Source organism: Phalacrocorax aristotelis, chromosome 13 (genome assembly GCF_949628215.1).
Source record: "Phalacrocorax aristotelis chromosome 13, bGulAri2.1, whole genome shotgun sequence".
In the NCBI taxonomy this organism is placed as follows: domain Eukaryota; kingdom Metazoa; phylum Chordata; class Aves; order Suliformes; family Phalacrocoracidae; genus Phalacrocorax; species Phalacrocorax aristotelis.
The window spans coordinates 3754387-3776839 of record NC_134288.1 but is presented as its reverse complement, the minus strand read 5'-3'; the positions used below and the strand labels follow the sequence as shown (position 1 = coordinate 3776839).

General features: G+C 48.4%; 1 protein-coding gene across 4 annotated transcripts in view; it reads left to right on the top strand.

Moving 5' to 3' along the window:
* Positions 1 to 22453, top strand: part of CBFA2T2 (CBFA2/RUNX1 partner transcriptional co-repressor 2) — a 66710-nt gene that overhangs the window by 6909 nt on the left and 37348 nt on the right. The window contains exon 1 of one of the 4 annotated variants that reach the window (XM_075109183.1): positions 16537 to 16700. The exons of the other annotated variants lie outside the window; for them this stretch is intronic. The gene's annotated coding sequence lies outside the window, so the exon portion shown is untranslated. Of the gene's footprint in view, positions 1 to 16536; positions 16701 to 22453 lie in introns of those variants that run through there. 4 annotated transcript variants of the gene reach the window in all.

The following is a 22453-nucleotide window of genomic DNA, read 5'->3' as shown; positions in this document are numbered from 1 at the left end:
AGTTCTATTTATGATCTAAGGCCCAATATAGTAATAGTTTTATTTGGATAATTGTGGCTGTTCTACCGATAATCAGAATACTGAACACTTCCAGGCGTACTGCAAAACCCAGGCTGTGTATTTAGAGGGGTGCAGGGTTGTCGCAGGCAAATGTTAGCCAGTTTTTCTGAGGAGTCAGAGAGCCATCAGTTCAAGAAAAAAAAAGCCTGGATCGAGCTGAGCACCTTTATAGGATGGCAGCTTCCGCCCGCGGCTGCCGTGCCGGGGCTGTGCTGCCCTGGATTTGTCAGCCATCGCATGGAGGTGCTAGCAGGGTTAGGCAGGCAAAGGGGTGACAAACTGGACAGGTATTGGAAGCAAACGGCGGTGGTTTATTTTGGAGAGCAGCTTTTCATCCAGAGGTCTGAAGGCAGGTTAAACATTCATCAGGGAGCCACTCCCCACTTGTGCATCTCCTGCGTAGTTTGAAATGGAGCCATTTCTGGGATGAGCTGCTGTAATTAAAGTACGTCGTACTTCCACCACTTTTGGCAGGAAGGAAGGAGGAATAGTGTGCTCCATCGCCAGGCAAAATAGAAATCAACAATTGGGATTTTTTTCTCAACGAGCGTATCTATCTTCTCTGCCATTAAATCCGAGTTGGATGGAAGCCTTGTGCCCATTTTCCTTTCGTGAGGCGAGCGTGGCATTCTGCAGCACGCAGCCCGTGTTCAAGCAAAGATTTAAAGTAGCTAATTCTAGCCAGAAATTCATCTAGCACTTTGCTTTCCTTCTGCTGTTTGCTTCCCTCTTCGCACTACAGATGCTAATGGATCACCTTCCCATGGTGAGTAACGATACATGCCGTACTTTACTTGCCGTACTTTACGTTGTGCTGAGAAACTGTCGTCTTCAGGAACGTTCTTTCAGAGATGCATTGCCACTCCTAAACCGTCGCAGATCAGGCAGCACTGAAAAGCCTTCAAGCATAGCTTGAGATCACTTGTGTCAGCATAAACACCCCCCTCCTGTTTGAGCCTGGGCAGGTACTTGAGGATATATCAGAGCTTGTGCCACAGTTGGGTGCATGTACAAGCTGATGCATCCAGGTTTCTGTCCTCTGTGCATTCTCTACTCTCTTCCTCTCCCTTCATGGATGGAAGTTGTATTAAACTTGATGTCCTCACCGTAGAGCCATCTGCTTCCCAGGAACAAATACTTTTGCCAGGAGACCTGCTTAAAGGTTGAGAAAAAAGGCAGCAATCTGGAGGATGGTTTCCAGAAAAAAAAAACCACAGCAAATTTGTGGCAATCATGAAGCAAACCAGTTTAACAGATCTGGCAGAGCATCCCTGGGACCTCTGTGGATATGAAACCATTCAGAGCTGTGGGATGGAGAAGCACAGGGGCAGGGTCGGATCCTGTCCCTGGTCTCTGCTGTCATCCATGCATCCATTTCTCCAGCCAAGCCAGCCCTCACCTGTAAAGGTGTACTCAGAAAGCAGGGCTAAGAATTTAGAGATGAAGACAGTGGCTTGTTCATAGAGCTTGTAAATCTGACTGTGGGGTATCAGGGGCTGTGAATCAGCATCACACAATTTTGGTGGATTGTCTGCATCCATTTATTACTGTTTCTTTACTCTGCTGCAAAATACCTGACTCCAGAATACTGCCCTTAGTCCACCTGCATCTCCACATTTCAGACTACACTGGTCAGTGCCATTTTTTATCCCTAGGGGGATTATTTTTTTCTGTGCAAGCGTGGTCTGCCTCTCTATCTAGGTATGCTGGGCACCTGGAAGTTAATATGATGGAACCTTCTTAGGAAAAATATTGGGCAGCAGCAGATACCCCTCTTTTGGAAAGCCTGTGAACCTTGCAAAGGGAGCAGCAGAGGTGACCTGTACCCACTTTGATTTCAGCATTGGCATCTGAGCTGCCTGTATCTAACAGCACCCACTTGGCCTTGCACTGGTTTTGCACTGTGGTGTTCCTAAAATGTTCACAAGCACTTCTTCATCCTTTTTCTACTTGAATATACTCATCTCACTGAACAAACCTTTTTTTTTTTCCCCTGTGTAGTATTGATTTTAGCAAGAGGAAAAATAAAACCTCTTTGTGTATGTGAATGGGTAAACAACTGTTAGAGCACACAAACTGTTGAGCAGATAATTTTTAGATGTTTCTTGATTTGCCTGCTACCAGTTTTATTTAAATGCTAAGTCTTCAGTCACTGTAGCTACTGTGTTCATCAGGTTTTACCTCCCATGTAGTAGTTACAGCAGTTTCCCTTGAGCCCTGTACCTCATAATTAAGAAAGCGAAGTTTGATATAGTTAATGGAATGAAATCTGTTATATTTTAATGGTAAAATATGCTCCCAAAGATGGCATTTGTAGACTTAGTCACTACTCCTGAATATTGTTTACCACATCTCCTTGACCCTCCGTCAGTGCTGATGACTTTTCTGATGGTGTATGGGCAGCTGAGCAAACCATCAGAGACCAGGATCTCGACCGTGCAGAAACTCTTGCCTTCAGTCTCACAGATATCACGCAAGATAGTTTGGTTGGCATAGGATCTCTGTTTTCCCTTTTGCATGTGTCGATAAGGATTGCCTCAGTTCCCACCAGTGCTGCAATTCTACTGTCCTGCCAGTGCTCTTGGTGGTGTCAGGTGGCCCAGGAAGCCCTGGAGAACCTGGCAGCACCGCACGGAGCTGGTCCTGCTTCAGGTGGACTCTGGGCAGGTGTGACCCTGCCACCATCCAGGCTCTGAGAGCCCCGTTTGGTGAAAGCCCATTGTTATTTCCTACACTGAGTGACCTGTGAGCAAACCTTGTTAGGAACAGCCACCAGAGGGGCACCCCCCGCGCTGTGCCACTGGGCTGCAGCGGTACCTCGGTGCCTCCCTAAACGTACCCACCGCCCCTCGCTGCCCTGCTCAAAGCCTCCCTCGGCAGAATTTTGCAGCAATTTGCTTTTTGCGCTCCTTTATGCAGGGTTTCTACAGCCGTTGCTGGTTGTCCCAGTCTGAAGGCCAGGGTGATGCTGCTTCTCCAGACAGCCCCAAAGAAAAGCAAAAAACCCCAGATGGGACCAGAAGCAGCGGCGTGCATGGGCTTTTTCAGGTGACCACGTGCAGTATTCCTGTCTCTGCTGACTCTGCTTCTCCAACATGGGGTGAGTCTGTCGATCAGCGGGAACAACCAGGATGAGGACAACCCAACAGACAGATCTGCCTGCGTCCACTTGGCAGGCCAGGAATTTAAATCCGTCCCTGACAGTACTGTCCGAATGGCTGTGCTTCCCCGAGCGGCAGCTCCGTGAATGGAGATGCACCTCTTCACACCTGTTTTATAACACAGAAGCAAAATATTCGGGGCATCCAAATAGTTTAGACCCTGACAAACATATCTGGCAGTGGGAGCATGAATTTCCATCTCATTAAGCTGTTGGCAAAGCTCTGGTAATTCCAGTCACTGATACAGCGCAGGAATTATCCCTTGACATGACTGGTTGTGTCAGGTCAGAGCATCACTGTTTTTTCTCAGCAGTTTTATGTTTATATTTGAGGGTAAAAGAAAGTGTTGAAATATCAATTCATTGGGTTCTGCTCTGGTGCCGGAGGAAGGTCTCGTCAGGTCAGAAAACAAGTGTCTGAGGATTTCTGCACAATGAACATTGAGTGGATTTCTACACCTAAGTTGTAATGAGGAATTGTTTTAAAATCTAATTGTTTTTTAAAGCGCAAAACCTGGCACTGATTCTCCATTTTACGGAGGCTTGAAGGTTCAGCTTGGAGATCATCAGCTCAGCTGCAGCCCAGGTTGGCTCTGACAAAGTTCCTGCCGTCCCACAGCTCTTTGTCGGGCTGTATGAAATCAGCTGGTGGTTTTGGCCCGCTTTCTTGGGGACAGGTCTGCTATACCACAGGTGGTTCCGTTTTCGGCACGCAGGAGGTGTGCCATGAGTTGAAGAGATGGAGCTGGATGAGCTGGAGATGGTGGCTCCTCCGGCAGGCGAGAGGATGCGGCGTTTTGTTGAAGGGGCAGCATGCAGATGTCAGTTGGCATGGGAAATTTGCCTCCAGTGCTGTTACAGATTTTACGGTGTCTTGCAAACAAGAGCGAGCAGTCTGCTCTCCCTGCCTCATGTTGCATTACATGGTTTGAGACAGGCACATACAAAATTCATTTTAGAGGTCCGTCATCCAGTCCCAGAGACTAGGGAATGTTTTAGTTGGACTTTTTAAAAATTTGTATGCTTTATCAAAGGTCCTATTGTTTCCTCATTAAAGCAGGATTATTCCTCTGGGATTAGCCGTTCTGCATGGGTCAAGAAGACAGCCACACTCCATTTTTGGAGTAAACTTCTCCTGCCTGCAGAGCTGTATCATGAAATGGCTGAGGCAAGTGGGAGGCTGAGTACCCAGGAGACACAGGGTGTAGGTCTTTGGCAATGGGACCCAAGAGGAGCTTTTACAAATGTTGGTTTGATTGGACTCGACTCTTGAACACGTGGAAAAATGTTAGTGGGCTGCACCTCCAGTGCTGCTGCTTATCGTTCAAACACCCCATTTTGAGACTTCTGGCGTTAAACAGCCTCTGTCATTAGTGTGAACCTTAGAGGGTGAATTTGGAGCTTTTCCACATGCCAAAACAAGGAGGCAGGAAAACCTTTTAATCTGCAAATACAAGTTGACCCCACAGGCTTTCTTGAACTAATTCCTGTCAGTTTGTAATTGCAAGATCTAATTTTTGTCCTCAGATTATCTCCTTTCTTCCAAAAGTTTATTACATCTCATGGTGGTTTTTTTCCTGTATGACTACGATTCTGAATTAGGTTCAAGTCATCTAATAATCACTGCTAAGTAACAGACAGCTTCTTTTACTGATGCTGAAGTGTCCAGACATTTGGAGCCTACTGGGAAGTGGTTTTGTTTGGTTTTTTTTTAAGTGCACTCTCTGATTCTACAGTTTGTAGTCACAGAGTTGCACATTCTTGTGTTCCCAGTATAAATATTGTCATAACTGAGCAAGGACTTGCAGGAAAGTGGTGAAAAGAATGCTGAAGCAGCACTGCTAATCAGGTAGATGTATTACACTGCTCTTTAGCTGTAAGAAGAAGAATGAACTCTTGGACGCTGCTGCCTGCTCAGGCTGCAGTATTAATTTGAAGAGAGGTGTTATTTGAAATGGCTGCTGTAAAAATCCCCCCGAAAATTGTTTTAGTACTTCTCTTGCTCTGCTCATAATGGCATTCCTTAGAGGATATGTATTGTATTTGTCATCTATTTTTCTAGAGCTGCAGAGAAGCAAAATCCAAAGTACTCAGGCTACGGCTTGGAGCACCAGGTCAAACGTGAGCAGCTAACAGCACATGTGGTCTGCTTTCCCCTGCGCCGAGCAGAGCATCCGGCGAGCCTTGCTGCCAGGAACACATCGTGATGGCTGGGCTTGGCTGCAGTGGTGCTGGAGAAGCTGCAGCACGCCCATGGTTGCGCCTGCCATGGGCTGAGTCCCACCAGCAGCCCCAGTTGGGTTTGTGCAGCCCGAAGCTGTTGTGTGAGGTGTGCAACTGGTTGTAACTATACAATCGTTGGGGTATTTGATAGTGGTCTACAGCCCAGAGTAGGACTGCTGGTGTGTCTGCCACCCATCTTCCTCCATCCCTTCAGGGGTTTTTTTGGTGGCCCGTCAATGGAAAGCTGACCATGGTCATTGACTGTACATGAATGAGTCGTGTGGAACCCAAAAGTCAGCATGCAGTGTTTCAGGTTACTTGGGCTCAAAGCAGCCAGGTTATTGACCATGAACGCAGCATTTATAATCCAAATACTGATATGGCCTTAAGTAGGCCAGGAGCTGCTGTAACTCTAATCTCCCCCTGCAACGCAGGGCAGGGCTGTGGCAGGCCAGGTGTTTGCCTTTAACTGCAGCTGCTCCATCTGCAGAAACAGGTGGAGACGTTCAGGACCGTCAGCAAAACACAGCTGGGAAAAGTTAAAAGCAGCCCCACAACGTGTTAGTTCACCTGGGCAGAGTGCACCCCGAAGCAGAATCGCTGGCGATAACCACGGCTTCACCTCACCGATGGCTCTGGGCAGGATTAATGAAATGAAGAGGAAGTAAAAATGTATGCTTGAGCTGGTTTTATTTTTTTTTTTTTCTCTCAGTAGCAACACAGCCAAATCAAATCAGCTGTTTCCAGAACGCTGCCTTTTAACTGCCTGGGCCAGCAAATCTAACCCCACTTTGCAGCAGCTTTGCTGATGAACATGTCTTTTCATCTCCTACTCAGGTTTTTTGTTTTTTTTTTTTTTTAAATTAAGATGTTTCTTTCTTATTCTTTCCCCAAGATCTACTTTATATGTATATAACTCGTGGTGTAGAAAATCAAGATTTTGGCAGCTGTTGAAGTTTCAAGTTTAGTAAATCTGAGTTTTGGATTGAAGGTAATTTTTGGCTTCTTCCTCTTTCCCCTATGTGCATGTTAGTGAACTTCAACATACAGACACTTGACTTCTTCTACCTCTTGACGGTTGTCTGAACACGTACGTCCGGTGCGTGGGGTGGAAGACCCCTGACTTCTCTGATGTGATGCTCTCACCAACTACTCCTTTCAGTCTATTGGAAAATCCTTTGTACTGTCTCAGGTGTTTTCCCAGGTCTGTGGGAGCGGGCAGAGGCAGGGGGTGCTGGGCGCTTGCTCTGCTTGCTCCACTGCTGCAGGGAGCACAAAGCATGAGCGGGTCCCCCTTTCTTCCACGTAGAAATGATAAGGGATCTGATGGCATCTGTCCCTTTGGGTGGGGATGGTGTCACCAGGATGTGCAATGCTTGGATCCAGGGCAGGCAGCTCCTTGGTAATGTTGTGTTTCTTCCGAAGCACTTTGGATGGAAAAAAAAGTGTTGGGAACTTTGCGTGACTCTCTCCTCCCTGTCTCTCTGACTCCATTGGGAATTTTGTTGTCGGTGGTGTTGGGTTGATATGGAAAGAGCTCGGATAGCCAGGGAGTGAGCGGAGATGTGCATCTGTGGGTGAGGTGGGTCAGCCTGAATTTGTGCTGAGGGCAGCTACAGCTGAACGTGTCGGGTACAGACGTGGTGGTGCTGGAGGGAGCTGCTGCCTCCAGCAATTATGGACCTCTTTAGCTGGGTTGGTCTTGAGCTTCCACATGTTACATCCTGAAAGTTTTTAACGGTGGGTGGGTTGTGTGCTTTGTCAGCCTGGTTTTCTTCAGCTGTTTCTCTTGGGAGAAGCTGGCTGTATTTTTTTTTTTTTTGAGACCTGATTTTCTGTACCTGTTGTGTTTTGTTGAATGAGTTTGTTTCAGAAGAATCTTCTGATCAAATCATTCTTCTGTCGGAAAATGTCCATTTGTCAAGACAGAAACTTTCCCTGGGACCAATAGGTGCTCAGGAGATCAGAAACCACCCTAGGCGTTCTGTAATTGTATTTACTAAACTGTACAACATGGCTTAAATAAATATTTACTGATTTTAATATGGTTCTTTGGCATCCTGGTAGAGTGCTGGCTGCTTGACCTTTGGCTGTCCTGATGTCTACTTGTTTTGTGTAATTTTTGAAAGAGGGTTGGGTTTTTTATTTCATTTGGGTTTTTTTTTTTAATAACCATATGGAATGGGAAGATTTAAAGTCCAGGTTTCACAGGGTGGGGCTGTTTCTGCCCAGACCTCCTGCTTGCTGAACGCAATAAGTGGTATCCTCAACTCGAGGTTTAGCATTTGAAGTTTTACTGTAACAACATGGCTTTTCCGCACGGGGAAGTTGCTGCGACGTTCGGGTGTGAATTTGCAGCGTACCAGCTGCTGCACTAACACCGTCTGCGTTGATGCGCAGGGTGCTGGAACGCCTTCGTACAAGCCAGCTTTCTGCACTTCCCTTTCCGGAAGGCTCTGAGGCTGCCAGAGGTCTGCTCTGCAGCTGGCACAGCTCTGCGCGGGGGTTAAGGTGAGCCGCCGCTACCTGCGCCGTCCGGTGATGGGCCGTGGTGTCGCCGTCACTCAAACCTCTCCGGTTGCTGGTGGCTGTGGAGAGGAGGGGGCTTGATCTGGGGCTGAGCTTGGGGGGACGATGGATCCTGGTGGATCCTGGCAGATGCAGTAGCCTCACCAGCCACCACTGCGGTCCCACGTGTGCGCTTGTTGGGAGGGAAGGGGTCACCCCGGTGTGAGTGTGGGCCGAGCTTGGCTGCTGACCCTTGGAGGGACAGTAATGGGAATGATGAGGGAATTGGACCAGAGGAGAAAAATTCATGTTAGCGCCTGAATATAGTTTTTCATCCTCATAAAATTCTTCTGTTTCTTTGAAGTGTGTGTGAATCCCAGATGCTAAAAAAGTTTTTCCAGACGTGGCTATGCTGTCTTGCTGTGTATTTTCCACCAAATTGCTGAATTATTTTTTTCCTTCTGGCCTTCAATTTTTTTCATAGCTTTATCTTTTTGTCTGGATGTTTTACATGGCTAAAACTTGTTCCTGTCTAACATACCAATCTGAGAACTCCCACGTGAGACAGCATCCCCACCGAGCTATTGCATAGGACAGGAATGCTGTCTTTTTTTCCTGGAAACTTGTAAACATGAACTTCCTGTTGACAGGAGCTGTAAATCTGCAAACAGGCTCTGCTTCTGACAGAAGATGAAGGTAATAAAACTTCAGGTCCTTGTTCATTGCGCCTGGTCCTCCTTGACCTGTGTCCAAACACCCCAGAGGTAGTGGAAGTGCAGAGGCACAGGAGGGAACCTGCTGGTTGCGCTGCACCTCTGGAAATGAGTCTTTCCCTTTATATTATTCCCCTTTTCTTTAGGCACCCAGATATGGATGCAGTCCTAACAGAAACCAGTTGGAGAATATCGAAACCCTAATGACTCTAAAATGGTGCTTCATTGTTTTCTCCTTTGGTTTCTCCTTGCCTTTCCTACCATAGAGCTGATGTTTGGTTTTGGGGGGTTAACTCTACCCTACATCCAAAACAGGCCTTTTTGGATAATGAGCTGGCCAAATTCTGGCAGCTATTAGATGACTTTGTATGTTACCACCCAAATAATTTAATCTTGCTGTTATTTCTCCCTCCAAGAGGAGATCTGGTGGGATGCATAACCCACACTAGCTGTTGGTCTGTTGGTTTTCCCATTCCATGTTTAACGCTTTGCTCTTCTGCATTTCGTGCAGCAGCAGCTCGCGAGCCTCATCCCACGTGGGGCTGGGGGCCTGGCTCAGGGGCTGGGGGCTCCCAGCGGCAGCCAGCTGCTCTCTCTGCCTTGTAGCGCTGATGCAGCATGAGGCTGTGGCTAGCGAGCCGTATGCTTTACCTTCCTTCTCCCAGCACCAAGACAAGCGTGCCCGCAGGTCGCTGCGGGAAGAGGCAGCGGCGCACAGACAGCAGCCGCCTGGCCCCCCATGCCAGGTGCTTTTTGGAGGCTGTTGCATGCTTTATTTCTGGGTAGGTAGCAGAGGCAGGTAGCACACACCCAGGCAGGTGGCTGAGCTTGGCAGATGCTGTGTGCTTGAAATGGTTTGGGGCATGACCATGCTGATCTTTGGAACCGACTTGGGGATGCTGAGGCTTCTTTGTGCTGTCAGGGAAGGGATGGAGGCAGGCGAGGGACTGGGAGATGGTGGAAGCAGAGAGTGGAGGAGGGAAGCAGAAGCAAGGCAAAAAAAGAGATTAAAGTGTGGTAGAGGAAAGGGAAAAAGGATATAGAAAGAAAGGGAGGAGTGGTTACAGGATGTGGAAACAAGGAGCAACAGGCAGGATAAAAGGAAGATCTGGATGGAGGCTGAACTCTCTTAATAAGCATCCCATTAATTAATGCTTTCTCATGCGGCAGCACTGGGGTGTGGATGAAATCCAGCCCTTCTCAGCCTGACCTCCGAGCTCTCCTCGCTTGCCGCTCTGCTGGTTTCTCCTTGGCTTCCCGCCCTAAGCGAAACCGCAACCTTTCCGACTTCTCTGGGCAGAATGAAAGGCACATGGCAGCGGTGTAAGAGGAGCCTCTTGCAGTCGCCTGAGCTTGGGTGGGCGTGCTGGTTCTTTCGTAAACTAATAGCTCCCAGCAGTGCTACTAAATCAGACTTGGTGGAGCCGGGAGCAGAGAGTTGGAATGCCGGGCCAGGCGCAAAGGGCTGCGCTGGGTTGTTTCTTTTTGTTTCTTTTTTTTTTTCTTTCCCAAATCCACCATTTGTTAGGTCCAAAGGGCCAGCTGACAGCAGGAGAGGGAGCTGGCAAGGATGGACTTTTCAGAAAAAAAAAAAAGGTTTAAAACATAAAAATAAATCCCCCCAAATAAAAATAAAAACATCTAAAAATCCCTGTTTAAAACATATTTTTTGTTGTTGTTGTTTGGTGAGTTGAAAAGAGAGGGAGCCCCATCCAGTGCTAAACCTGCAAAGCCAACAAACTGGGATGCTACTGGAAAGCCCTGCTTAAAATCCTGAACTGGTGGTTTTACTTGATAAAATGAACAAAACAACAGAGGATTTTTTTTTTTAAGCATCTTAAAGGCAAGCTGTGGTTTGGGTGAGAAACCTAAATTTATTTTTTTTTTTTTAATCAAGGTTACCAGGTTAGTGACAACTAATTACCGAGAAAACAAACCTCCTTCGGTGCCTGTCTGATGCCAGGACGTGGCTAGGCAATGAGATGGGGAGTTTCCACCTCCGCTGAAGGGCCAGGCGAGGATCAGAGGCCCAACAGCACCATCCCATGAGGGGAGGGAAGCTCAGGGTGACAGGGAAAGGATTCTGCTAAAGGAGCCCAAGATAAAGAAAGGAAAGGCGTTTTCAGGGGGTAACACCTCCACAGCCTGCAGGAGGGAAGTCACCGGCGGAGGGAGGTGCAGGAAGTGAGCTGGGCTGTGATGCCCCAGCTGTAGGGAAGGGGTTTGGGGTTCATCGCATGCATTTTATTGCTCATATTTTTGACTGTAAATACTGCCCTTTCTGGGATGAGACCAAACCCACAAGTTCTGCTAGCAAGTCTGCTTTGATAAGCTTTAATATGTGCTTTCTTAATTGTTAAAGGTATTCCGCAGGGGAGGTGGTGGGACTTCCGGGACTGTCCCAGACTTCAGAGTGGAGTGTCAGATCCAGGACACAGCTCTCAAAGCACAGCATCTCACCTGCAAAAGGGAGGATTTCTGCTTCCAAAGCTTGTCTGCACCATAAACACATGCTAAAGAGGCTGGCCCTCTGAGGACTCGGGTGAAAATGTCAGATGTAGGCAGGTAATTGGGTTTTCTGGAGTGGCAGGGTGGTGCCTGAGTCAGCTGCAGCAGAGAGCTCCATCAACAGAGCTTCCAAAGCCAGGAGTTCTCCTAATCCCCACCTGGGGTGTGGATGACAATGATGAAGGTCACCAAAATTACAGCTGTAGGGAGTGAACATATGTATTTTAACAATTCTCTGTGATCGAAGGGAGCTGCTATTGATTTGGAAAATATTGTCGAGCTGCAGAGCTGTTGGGCTAGACTTAATCCTCTGCAGACTCGGTTTTACTTTCTCCAAATAGGATTGCTCTTTTTTTTTATATATATATGTATTTCTGTGTTTGGTTTAAATACCCGTGACAGCTACAGAGGCTGGGATTTCTAATCAGAGCAAGGGTGTTGGATTTAGGAATTGGTGTGTTGTTTTGGGGGGGGATTTTTTGGATAGGACATCAGTTCCTGGGTGTTACTTCTTTACATATGCAGTCATATAGCAGGAGTAAGGTACCTTTTGCTCAGGTACCCCCCAGCCCTAATCAGTGGCCAGAAATAAAATTTCAGTAACTTCTTTAGGTAGTGCTTAATTCCTTGTTGCACCTTTGCTCCCACTGTTTTTTTGCAGTGTCTGATCGTAATTGTTCCGGGTGTAAATTCTGCCAGCTCAATTAAGGCCAACTTTTAATGTTTTTTTCCCCTCTCTGGGCAGTATTGAAATAGCACAAAAGCCAAACACTACTCACGTTCACTCCTGAAGGAGGCAATATGATTAGATTTACTTGACAAATTAAGCTTGTTAACCTAATCTGCCATGTGCTAATTCAAATAATGGATGTATTGAAAAGAGGATGTTTGTTAAATGTGATAAATTTGCTAGGAATAGAGAAGTCTAATCTGCATTTGTGGGGGGTGCATGCTTCTGTCTGCTGAGCTTGAACTCGAGTCAGCGAGCCTCCCATGCAACCCCACCAGCATCGCTTCAAAGGGAGCAGTCCCTTCTTGGCTCTGCTGACTTGTAAGTAAGGCATAAAGAAGGCAATAAAATGTTTGACTTTCCTGCCAGACCTGAGCCTGGAGGAGGAGGAGGATCCCAATTGGTTTCCATCAGATTCCAGTTAGCATAAATTTACGGTTTCCACTTAGCCTGATAAATGGCTTTGGCTGCCTTGGTGCGTTTGGATTTATTTTTCTGTGCGATGGAAAGTGGTCAGCTTAAAAAGGCAAAGGCTTTCCAGGGTTGCCATGAATGTGAGTGAAACTTCTTTCCAAGGTAAGAACACAGCAGGCAAAAAAATAAAGCTGCGGCGCGTCATGAAATATGGGTGGAATTGAAGAGAAATCAGAAGTAGTTTGGGTCTCTTGTGCTTGCTGTGGCAATGGGCTGTGATAGGCATAAAAATTCCACTGGCAACTGGAAAAATTCTTCAGATTTCCTCGCTTTCCTCAGAAACCACACTTAGCAGCAGGTATCAATAGCTCCCAGTGTTCAAACTTTGTTTGCATCGTTCTTTCCATGGAACATTCCCATGAGAAGAAAGCAGAAGCAGATTAATGTGGCAAGCCAGGGAAGGCAGTTTCTCCTGTGCTGCCTGCAGTCCTCCTCCTTCCTTCCACTGCAGTGGTGATGTCTGGGTTACAAAATCTATTTTAATGCATATTTGTGGAGCAGGCCGGCCACTTTTTTTTTTATGTACAGGTGCTGCTTGAGGTCAGTAGATGACATGTCTCAGTGTCTTCTGTTAGTGCATTGCCTCTGCTTCCCCCGGCTCTGTGTGCAGAGGCGGTGGCTGAGCAGGGCATGGCGTGCGGGATGCTTTCTTCTGGCTCGCTTTGCGGTAACGGGAGCTGCTGTGTTGGCGCTGCTGGAGAGACCGGCTGGCGGGGGCACGCTTGCCTGCAGCTCCACGGACCTACCTCTGCCGGCAGCGAGCTTTGGGTTGCAGTTTGGGTGAGCTTAGGGATGGGTCATGGTTTGGGCGAGCTTAGGCCCATGGGTCATGTTTAAGATACAATCCATGAGCCATTCAAAGGAGGCTTTACGACGGCTTCTAGTCAGGGCACCCAGGTGTCCCACCTTTAGTTTTTATGTCTTGAGAGCCCAAAACCACATGTGCAGCTTCCTTATTCTGAAGCTGAGCCATGAGGTCTGGCATGTTCCTGCCACAACCCCAGCCAAAAGGAGGGATGTCTGTCCTGACGATGTTGGGTTTTTGGTAGAAGTTGGCCTGTGGACACCATGGCAAAGCGTGCATACATTTTCATAAAGATTTATAAAGTCTCGTCATTGGAACTCTACTTAAAATACTTGGAGTGGCCTGACAGTCAAAAACTGGAGTTTTTGACGTTTCAAACTACGTTAGGTTGTAAAAATAGGGAAAAAATTTATTTGGCCGTGAGCTCACAAATGGCAGTTACAACCCAGTTGTCATAGTTGGGGACAGCTTTTTTTATATGTGAAATGTTCACAAGCTGTTGAGGTCCTTAAGTTAAAATGTGATTAAAAAAGAAGGTGGGGAATGTCTAGTGCTAGTTACCTATTTCAGATAAACCCTCCAAACACCAGGCCATCCCACATACCTTCTGAGAGGGCTTTCTGTGATGACTCTGACCCAGAGACCTTGCAGCTCCCAGGCTGCACATCCTGAGCATCTTCTGTTTGTCATACAGCACCCCCCTCCTCTCTCATGCTCAGAGCAAGGTCAGCTTTTGAATTCACTGGCTGGTTCCAGGCTGTTTTGGTGATGCTGGGACACGGCTGGGCAGGGAAGAGTGGTATCTGATACTAAATGCTTAATGCCTTAGTCACAGGGCTGCATCCATCTGCCTGGTACCACCTCCACTGGGAGCAAAGCTGCAATGTGGGCTTGCTCCTTATGATACTTCAGAGAATCCACATGACAGCCACCGCCGTTGGGATGACCCTGGCCGGGGAGGGCTCCTGTTGGGGACCTCACAGCGCGAGGCGCCGGGAAGCAAATCATGAGGCGCAAGTCCATAGGAAAATAACTTTCTTAATTCTAGTAGTCGGGCTTGTTTTTTGTCTCCTTTCATTGTCTGTATAATTTAGAGATGATTTTTCCATCTTGCCTTATGAAATATTGAGAGCTTCAGAATTTTGCGCAACCTTCATCAAAAGTGTCAGAAGCCCCAGCGAGCTAAACTTTCTGAAATTAAATGTTTTACTGACGTGCCTTGCCAGCAGCCCTACCAGCAGGGACTCCAGCGCAGAAAGAATCGGGTGCCAGGAGGTGCTGGTGGATCTGCCTGCAGCGTCTGCCTGTTCCCACCCCGCTTTGCTGCCCGAGCATCACTTCACAGGGTGCTCCAGGTATCCATGTGCTGAGACTTGATTGCAAGTCACCTTTTTTTATTATTTTTTTAACTGAAGCATGTGAAATCCCTGCTCTTAGTTGGCGTTTGGAGGTGGGAGGGTAGCTGTAAATCTGTGCCCCCCCTGGCTGCAGCCAGGCTGCCCTTCTCAGAGCAGTGTGCTTGCCCAGCCAAGGCTGCAGCAGCTTCATGTGCTCCTCCAACAGCTGAGTCTCCTGCCCAAATGCCTCCCCCTAGTTAGCATCCAGCATCCTGCCTATGCTGGGGGGCCCGTGGGAGGAAAGCATGGCCCGTGTCTTCATGAATGTAAGCCATGCCTGCTCACAGAATGCTTTTTAATACTTCTTTTAAAGCACTTTTCTTTTCTCCCTTTACAGCCTTTTCCCCTCCCAACGGGAAGCAGAGGTACCTTAAACTAATTAGGAGTAAGAGGCAGAGAAGTTGGGGGTGAAGGGTTAGGTGGGATGCTGGGGGCTGGTACTTCTAGAAGGTTTATGGACATGGCTTGGCAGTTAGCAGTAGCCTACCAAAGCATTGGAAATTCCATAAAAAGAAGCATTTTGCTGTCTGTGAGAAGTAAATATCCTGCCATGCTTATACCAACTGTGGAGAATTCAGCTTGTGATTTCTGGGCTTTTGAAAAACCGGCATCCGTCAGCTTGGGCAATGGCAGGTTTAGTTTGCTGTCCTGGCAAGGTATGTACGTCTCTGGTTCTCAAAAAAGTAGCTGGAGGGAGAGGTAGTGTTGCCTGCAAAGATTTGGAAAGGTTTATATTGAGATGTGAAGCCTCTCAGCTCAGAGGAATATGGACTGGAATGGTGAATCCCTCCTGAGATCTTAAAATGTGCCTGCGCAAGGTCTGCAAGCAAAATGCAAATGTCGCTTCACCTCCTTGGGTGGTTTTATGGGAGCCAGGAGGAGGACGGAATGGGGGAGGATGGCTTGGGCAGTAAGCGGAGGGGCAGTTGCCCCTTCTCGGGGGCAGCACCGCAGGCAGCCAGGGACGCCCGTCTGCGGGGCGAGGAATGCTGTGTGTAAATCCGTGTTCCCCCAGCGCTCGGCTCGCGGTGAACGGTGCTGATGGGATTAGTCAGGGGCCTCCAGTTAATATCTGTTGTTCACGCTGCACGTCGGGGAGCGGCTATTCAAAATTACCAGGAGGTTTGTATGTGGCAGAGCGGCCACGTCTGAGTATTAAGGAGGGGGGGAATTGGCCAAATGTAGTTGTGTCCACCGGGATTCTGTTAGGAGCCTCCCTTGCTGCTGGTGGAGTTTACTCCCCATATAAAACACTTCGGATTTACTTTTTCCTTTAACACTTCCTCTTCAATCTGAGTAATATGTTACACATTTAATTGCTCTCCCTTTGAATCTTCCAGTCCTCGTTTGGTACCCTTGCAACATCAGTATCTTGTTATCTTGTTGTTGCTTCTAATTGCTAACACATGCCAGCTTTCCAGCGCCGCAAACTCCGGCGCTGGGGCTTGGAGGGGAGTTTACAGGGAAGATTACGTGCGTGAGGAAACATTCAGAAAATTAATTCGCTAGTATACCCAACAGCTTATCCAGATTCCAAAATTGAGGGCTAAGACGAAGGCTGATTTACACCCAGAGCTGCGTAAGGCAGATCCGAGTTCGTGAGGGTGGAAACGACCTGCAGCGCCTGTGCCGGCAAAGCCCTCCTTTCCTCTCACCGCCCCGCCGCCGTCTCCCTGTTATTGCCGGCCATAAACAAATTACGTGTATTTAACAAGTTAATGTCAGCCGGGCTGCGAGGCGCTGGTAGGTGTGTGCTTGGTGACATCAGCTGGCGAGCAGCCTGGCAGCGGCGCGGCGCAGGCAGGGAGCAGGCAGGGAGCCGAGGGTGTGTGCCTCTAAGCTGGGTATTCTGGCAAGGTGGAGAGCTGGTCTGTTTGGCAGGACCTTCCCATCTGGGATCCATCTGTGTTTCCCTGGAATCGGACAGGCGGCTCCAGGCAGTGAGAAATCGCAGATGTGCGGGACCTGACACATGTCCAGCTAATGAAAGGAGAAGGCAGGCTGGGCTCTGGCTGCGCTCGAAGATCACGAGCGGAGGAGGAGGAAGAGCGCTTTTATTTATATTTCAAAGAAACTAGGTGTATTCAATAGCAGCTGGATCACTGCAACCTTGCTTTTTAGGGTAAGCAATAGATGGGTCTGTTTTTAAATGGGACTGGGTAGGGCACGGCGTATCTGGGGGCAGCGGGGGATGCGCCGGGGGATGCTCAGCTGCCCTGCTGCCAAGTAGGTTTGAAGAGCGATGCGGGTTTCACCGGCGGTCTGGGAAGATCTTCAACCTTGAGCACAGGTAGAGGGAGAGGGTGGGAGCGGCGCTGCCCGCAGCGCTTCACCACCCAGCCTGCCTCCGGTCGACTGCAGTGGCTCTGCTGGGGGGAAACTTCAATAGAGGAGCCGGCTGCATGAGTGGATTCTGCAGCTGAAAAAATACTAAACTCTCTCTAAGGAGATCTGCGTTAGAGCTCTCTCTATGTTGCTATGGAATGTTTTGGGATTTTTTTTTCTTATTTTTCTTCCCCCCCACCCCCGTGAACAGGAGGCTGGGATTCAGCATTTTTCTGGGGAAGTGGAAAAGCAGGAAGGTTTTTTGTGTATTTTAGCAGAATGTGGTTTTTCCGCTGTGCCTAGCCTTACTCTCATGTGTGCATGCTGACATTGAAGCCGGGGAGGGGGTGTAAATCTGCAGAGGCAGATTTCTTCCATCAGCTCCCAAATTTCCTTAATTTTCTCTGTGTTTTCAGTGCTTCTCTGCATTGTGGCAGAGGCTGCTCCCTTTTTGTCTTTGCGCTCCTCGAGCAGCAACTGATGTTACCAGCATCTAAATCTCTCAGATCAATTTTGTGATACTGGAACAGACCTCCCTGCCCTATATATTTTCACCGTCGGGCTGCAGACTGCTGTATTTTCTTTTATTCCATTGTGATCTCCCGATCCTGCATGTGTGTTTTAAACCTGCCCTTTCTCCCCCTCCCTGTTTTATGGAAAGGTTCAGCAAGTGAAATTGCTCCTCCGACCCTCCGGAGTAGCTTGTTGTGAAGATCCCTCTGTTGCATGTTTGCTGAGCCGCTGCCCGGGTGTGCGCTCTGCAAAATATTACCGGCTTTTTTTCCCCCCTGCAGCTTCGGCTCCTGCGCGACAGTACTAACGGTCCATTTTATGTGCTGGAGAAATCCTGCCCAGCTGCAGGAGATGCACCAAAATCAGCACTCAAAGTTTGGGGAGCTAAAATGTGGCCGAGGATGGCTTGCTGTTGAGCTGGAAAAAGAGAGGGGAATATTTGCTAGGCTGTCTGGTGCAGCGTGAGTCTGTTTGGGGCACTCTGTTGTTGCTTTGTCCGGGTTAGTTTTAAGCATGCCCGTTGACAGGGTTTCCCCAGGGAGAGCGCGGTGCAGCCTGGCCGGGCTCCCTGGCGGGGTGCTGCGCTGCTGCATGGGCTGCCGCTCCACGCTCGTCCAGTTCAGCCACTGCGCGTGCCGCCTTAAGGTTTTCCTTCTCTTGCAGCATGCAAGCATTTGGGTATAGGCTTTTAAAATATATATATATATTGTAAGTCTGCTTCTACGAACACTCCAAACACCTCCTATGTGTCCCTCGCTATCCCTGGAGAGGAGGCAGAAGGAGCATGCGCTGCCTAATGCTCTGCAACTTCAACATCTCCAAGTGCACCAGCACAAAGGAGGAATGAAAACCTAAAAACCTCCAGCAAAGCCACACAGAGTGTGACGATATCTAAAAGCAAAGAGCTGTGCTCCTCTGCTGCGCCTCTCCCGAAAACTTCCCGAATTTGTGAAGGCAGTGCAGCGTGTTGGAGCATCTGCTCCTGCGGTCTCTTTGCAGGTCGGGCCCTGATGAAGCAGGCGGAAGTTCGGCCGGCATCAGGGTGGCACGATTTGGCCATTAAACAACTATTTGTTGTTTTGCTCAAGCCCTGTGGGAAACTCTTTTTCTTCTCAGGTTCCTGTATTTTTGGAAAGCATTTGGGGTGCCTGACAAGCTGAGTGCTTAGGTGAGAGAGGTGATTGTGTTTTGGGGAAGAGGTTGGCTTGAAACTCAGTGGCCAGTCAGAATAATTTTATAGAAATGGGGTAGCACATCCAAGTGAAGACTTCCCCCCCCCACCCCACCCCCAAATTGTTTGCTGGATGATGTGATTTTCACTATTAATATGGAGAAGGTGTTTAGTCTGATCTTTGGGACTACCTAGGCTTCACTTAAATGACTTGAGGGTCCTCCCCAGCCAGGTACCGCCCTACCCCAGCGCATCCACTGGTTAGAGAAACCTGCAAATAATGCAAAACTAAGAGGTCCCAGTGTAAGGAAGAAGGTAAAAGGGGTAAAGCAAAGGCAGTTTGAGCAAATATTGCCAACAGGAAAGTGCAGTAAGCCAAGTGAAGGATTTGAAGGGTCTGAGGAAGGAGCAGATTTGCTAAAGGCAAGGAGGATAAATCGTTAATCTGAGAAGTCTATTACACAGGGAATGCCCCAAGAAAAAGAGCAGAAACTCCTTTTAATAGTGAAAAGGCCAAAACAGTGCTGCCAAGTTGGGTTTTGCTGTGCCTGGGGACTGGAGCCACGGCCCCTGCTTAGTTCCAAGATGCTGCTATTTTTGCAAGTTGCATCTGCTGGTTTTTGCAGAGGCTTGTTTAGATGGGCTGAAGCCAAAAGCAAAAGGAGCTTTTCTCACATGAACTGTGGGTCAGGCTCCTGGGTTTTTTTTTTTTTCTTGTTTTATTCCTCTCAGTCTTACAGGACCAGTGTCCCCGGGAGAGCGGGGTTTGTTCTTAGTGCTGCCTTGCCTGTCGGATCGGGTGTGAGTCCCAAAGCATTTTACTGCTGCTTTACAGGGCTTTGTCATGTGTAACTCACAGTGGATTTTTTTGGCTTGTAGAGGTTATCATTGGGGGACAGTAGGCGAGAGGAAAAGAGACTGGTTTGACTTCAGGAGCTGAGTTTTCAAGGCAACCAGCTCTTCTGTCCCCAAATACACCCATAAACACAGTAGCCATCAGCAGTGTTTTGCAGGAGGCAGCACTCTCCCACGGGATGCGCTGGGATGGACGAGCCAGGTGGCCTCTTGTTCTTCCAGGTCTGTTTTTTTAGGGTTTGGACAAAAAGCAAGATTTGTGTCATGTGTATGTGCAATGTTTATCATATAGCTGGATAGCTGAATAAAGTCATTTGAAGATTTGGGCATATGTAGCAGATTTAGGGCAACGCTGGCTAGTTCTTAAATCTGAACAGGAGATGGTCGTGATCTGTTGCCTGTTGGGTTTTTCCCCCATAATAAGAGCTGTCTTATCTATACTTGTTCTGGGCTAGATTGTAAGCTTGCCTTCATCCTAGTATCTAGTGACTATTTCCGTATCCGATTGCTTGTTAGAAGCTAGGTATGAAATGTGTTTCGACAGACACTCCAGAGCGGTCCCTGGGGGCAGCATCACTGCAGGTCACTGGGAGCCTCTTCAACTTTTATTTTTATGATGGAGACTGTCTTAATTCATGCAGCGTTCAGGGAACGGCTGGAAAAACCTTTGTTTAGAGCAAGAGCAAAAGCTGGGAAGAACTGGTGAGTGATGATCCCGCAGTTAAAGTGCAGCATGGAGTGGCTTGGGTTCAGTTCCTGGGTCTGCAAGCAATTTTCTGAGGCAAGACCTTGACCTTAGCACTGCTTTGTCTGTCGGCGGCTGACGTCCAAAAGGACAATAGCAATTTCAGAGGTTTCAAAGCATTTTAAAGTGTAACTATCGTGCCTTTTATTGGGCTGGGCAGTGGCATTTTTATAAGGCAAGCTTAAGGTTTCACAATAATGTGCATTGCATTTCCTTGGCGCACTCCTGGTTGCAGGACTCGTCTTTCACGTCTGTGGCAGGATTTGTGCTTTTGAAGGAGGACAGTCGTAGGTGGCCAGAAGACCACGTGGAAGAACCAGGACTGTTGCAGATCTGCTGCTTCGTTACTCTCCAGTCCTATGGAAACTACAAAGCCAAGAGTCAGTTTTCCTTCCAGCAACAGGGCACGACAACCTGATGGTGGGATGCTGCGTCACCATCCCTTTCAAAGGCATCTCCTTCACCAAAAATAACCCAAGAAAGCCCCAGAAGTATTAATAACATCACTGAGCTTGCCCCAAATGAGGGGAGGAGGAGGAGCACATTTGCAGCCCGAAACAGCTCAAACCTGTTGCTCCACGGCAAGCTGTGAATGTTTAAAGACCCGGTATTACTTAGGATGCTGGTGGAGCATCGGGGGGAGCGGGTTATTGTGCAGGGAACAGATGTGCCGTGCGCTGTTGCCGCGTGCCGGCTCTGTGCCGCTGCTCCCAGCACCAGGTGCAGCCATTGTTCCGGCTGGTCCCTATTCATCCGCCCTCGGCTGCCGCTCCGCGCCCGCTCCCTCATTGTTTCTCCAGGAAATTAGCATTAAAAACCCATCCAAAACCCCCACATCCCTCAACTGCAGGTGACTGTTGTTGGCCCCAGCTGCCACCCTTGTGCTTGATTACTTCCATATGGGGTTGTGGCAAGAAGTAGGATCCACTTATTGATTTATTTTTTTTATATATTTTTTCCCCTTTTTTATTCCCCCCACCCTACACAGACACTTCAGCACTCACAAGGAACAAAACCCTGAAATCTGTTAAGCCCCCAATAGGCTCCAGTTGCTATTACAACTGGGATGAACATTTTACAAGCAAAGCTAATTACGCCCTCTCCCTGCTTTCTTCCTTTCTTCAGCCCCCACCCCATAAATGTAAAATAACCAGAGGGCAATTGGTAGTAAATTAAATCTTTGCAGTGTCCTGAGAGGAGGTTTTCTTGCTAGCAGGAAGAAGTCTGCTGGGCTTTAGATGTTTGGTTATTTGAATTTGGTTTGGTGTTTTTTTTTTTTAAACTAGAAAACGGGAAATTCTGGTCTCTGGCATAACGCTGTGGCACACCTATTGAAGGGACACACAGATCCCAACCTGGGTCTGGACAGGAAAGGAGAAAATAACCAAACAAGTAGGCTGTTACTTTGTGAGTGTAGTCAACTGTTGAGGGAAGCCAAAGAGAAACTACATGCCAATTGAGGTTACAAAATGCTAGGGCGGCAGGTTGCATGAAAGCCCAAACCCCCCGAAATCTCTCTGGGTTTCCCGCTGGCGGAGTGGCGTGGAGCAGCCTGGGATTGCCGTGAGGCGAGATGTGCTGCAGTTAGTAACAGGAGGTGGGGGGGGGACACACATCTCTTGCTTCCCTACCTAGAACCTGAAAATGAACCTGTTCTGCAGAAGCACAGAGCAGCTCCAGGGAGGAGCGCAGGTGGGTCGTGTCCCGTGACAAGGGGACCAGCCCACGCAGCCCTGACCTGTTTTGTGCCAGGCAGGAATGGAGGAGAGTGGCAGCCTGTCTCTGCACTGGAGGCACAAGGCATAGCTTTCCTCTGTGCTTGTATCCAAACAACTTGGGTGACAAAGCACCGTCCAAGTCTGGAGGTCGGTCAGTTGGAGTATACGCCTCTACGGAGAAACACTGGGTTTCCCTTACGACGTGCCAGGCCTCCCAAAAGGAGTTTGGTTATGCTGCAGGGTTGCAGCTGACGAGGTTTGTGCTGGTGGCTCCTGACAGAGCAGCTAGTTTTGGAGGTGATGGTCCTAAAAACACCATGACGGAGGCATTGGGTGCTACTGTCTGGGCCTGAACAGGCTGCTTGAAGATGAAAGCCCACCAAAGCCCCGTAAGCCTCACCCAGTACAGCTTGTCAGGCTCTTTCATAGATAATCAGTAGGTTTTGTGTCTTTGCATTCTTGGTGGTGCCTCAGCAGCCACTTCCATGGGATCTGCCTTGTTCCCTGCTGGTGATGCACTGGGCAGCTCGTGCTGAGACCTGGCAGGG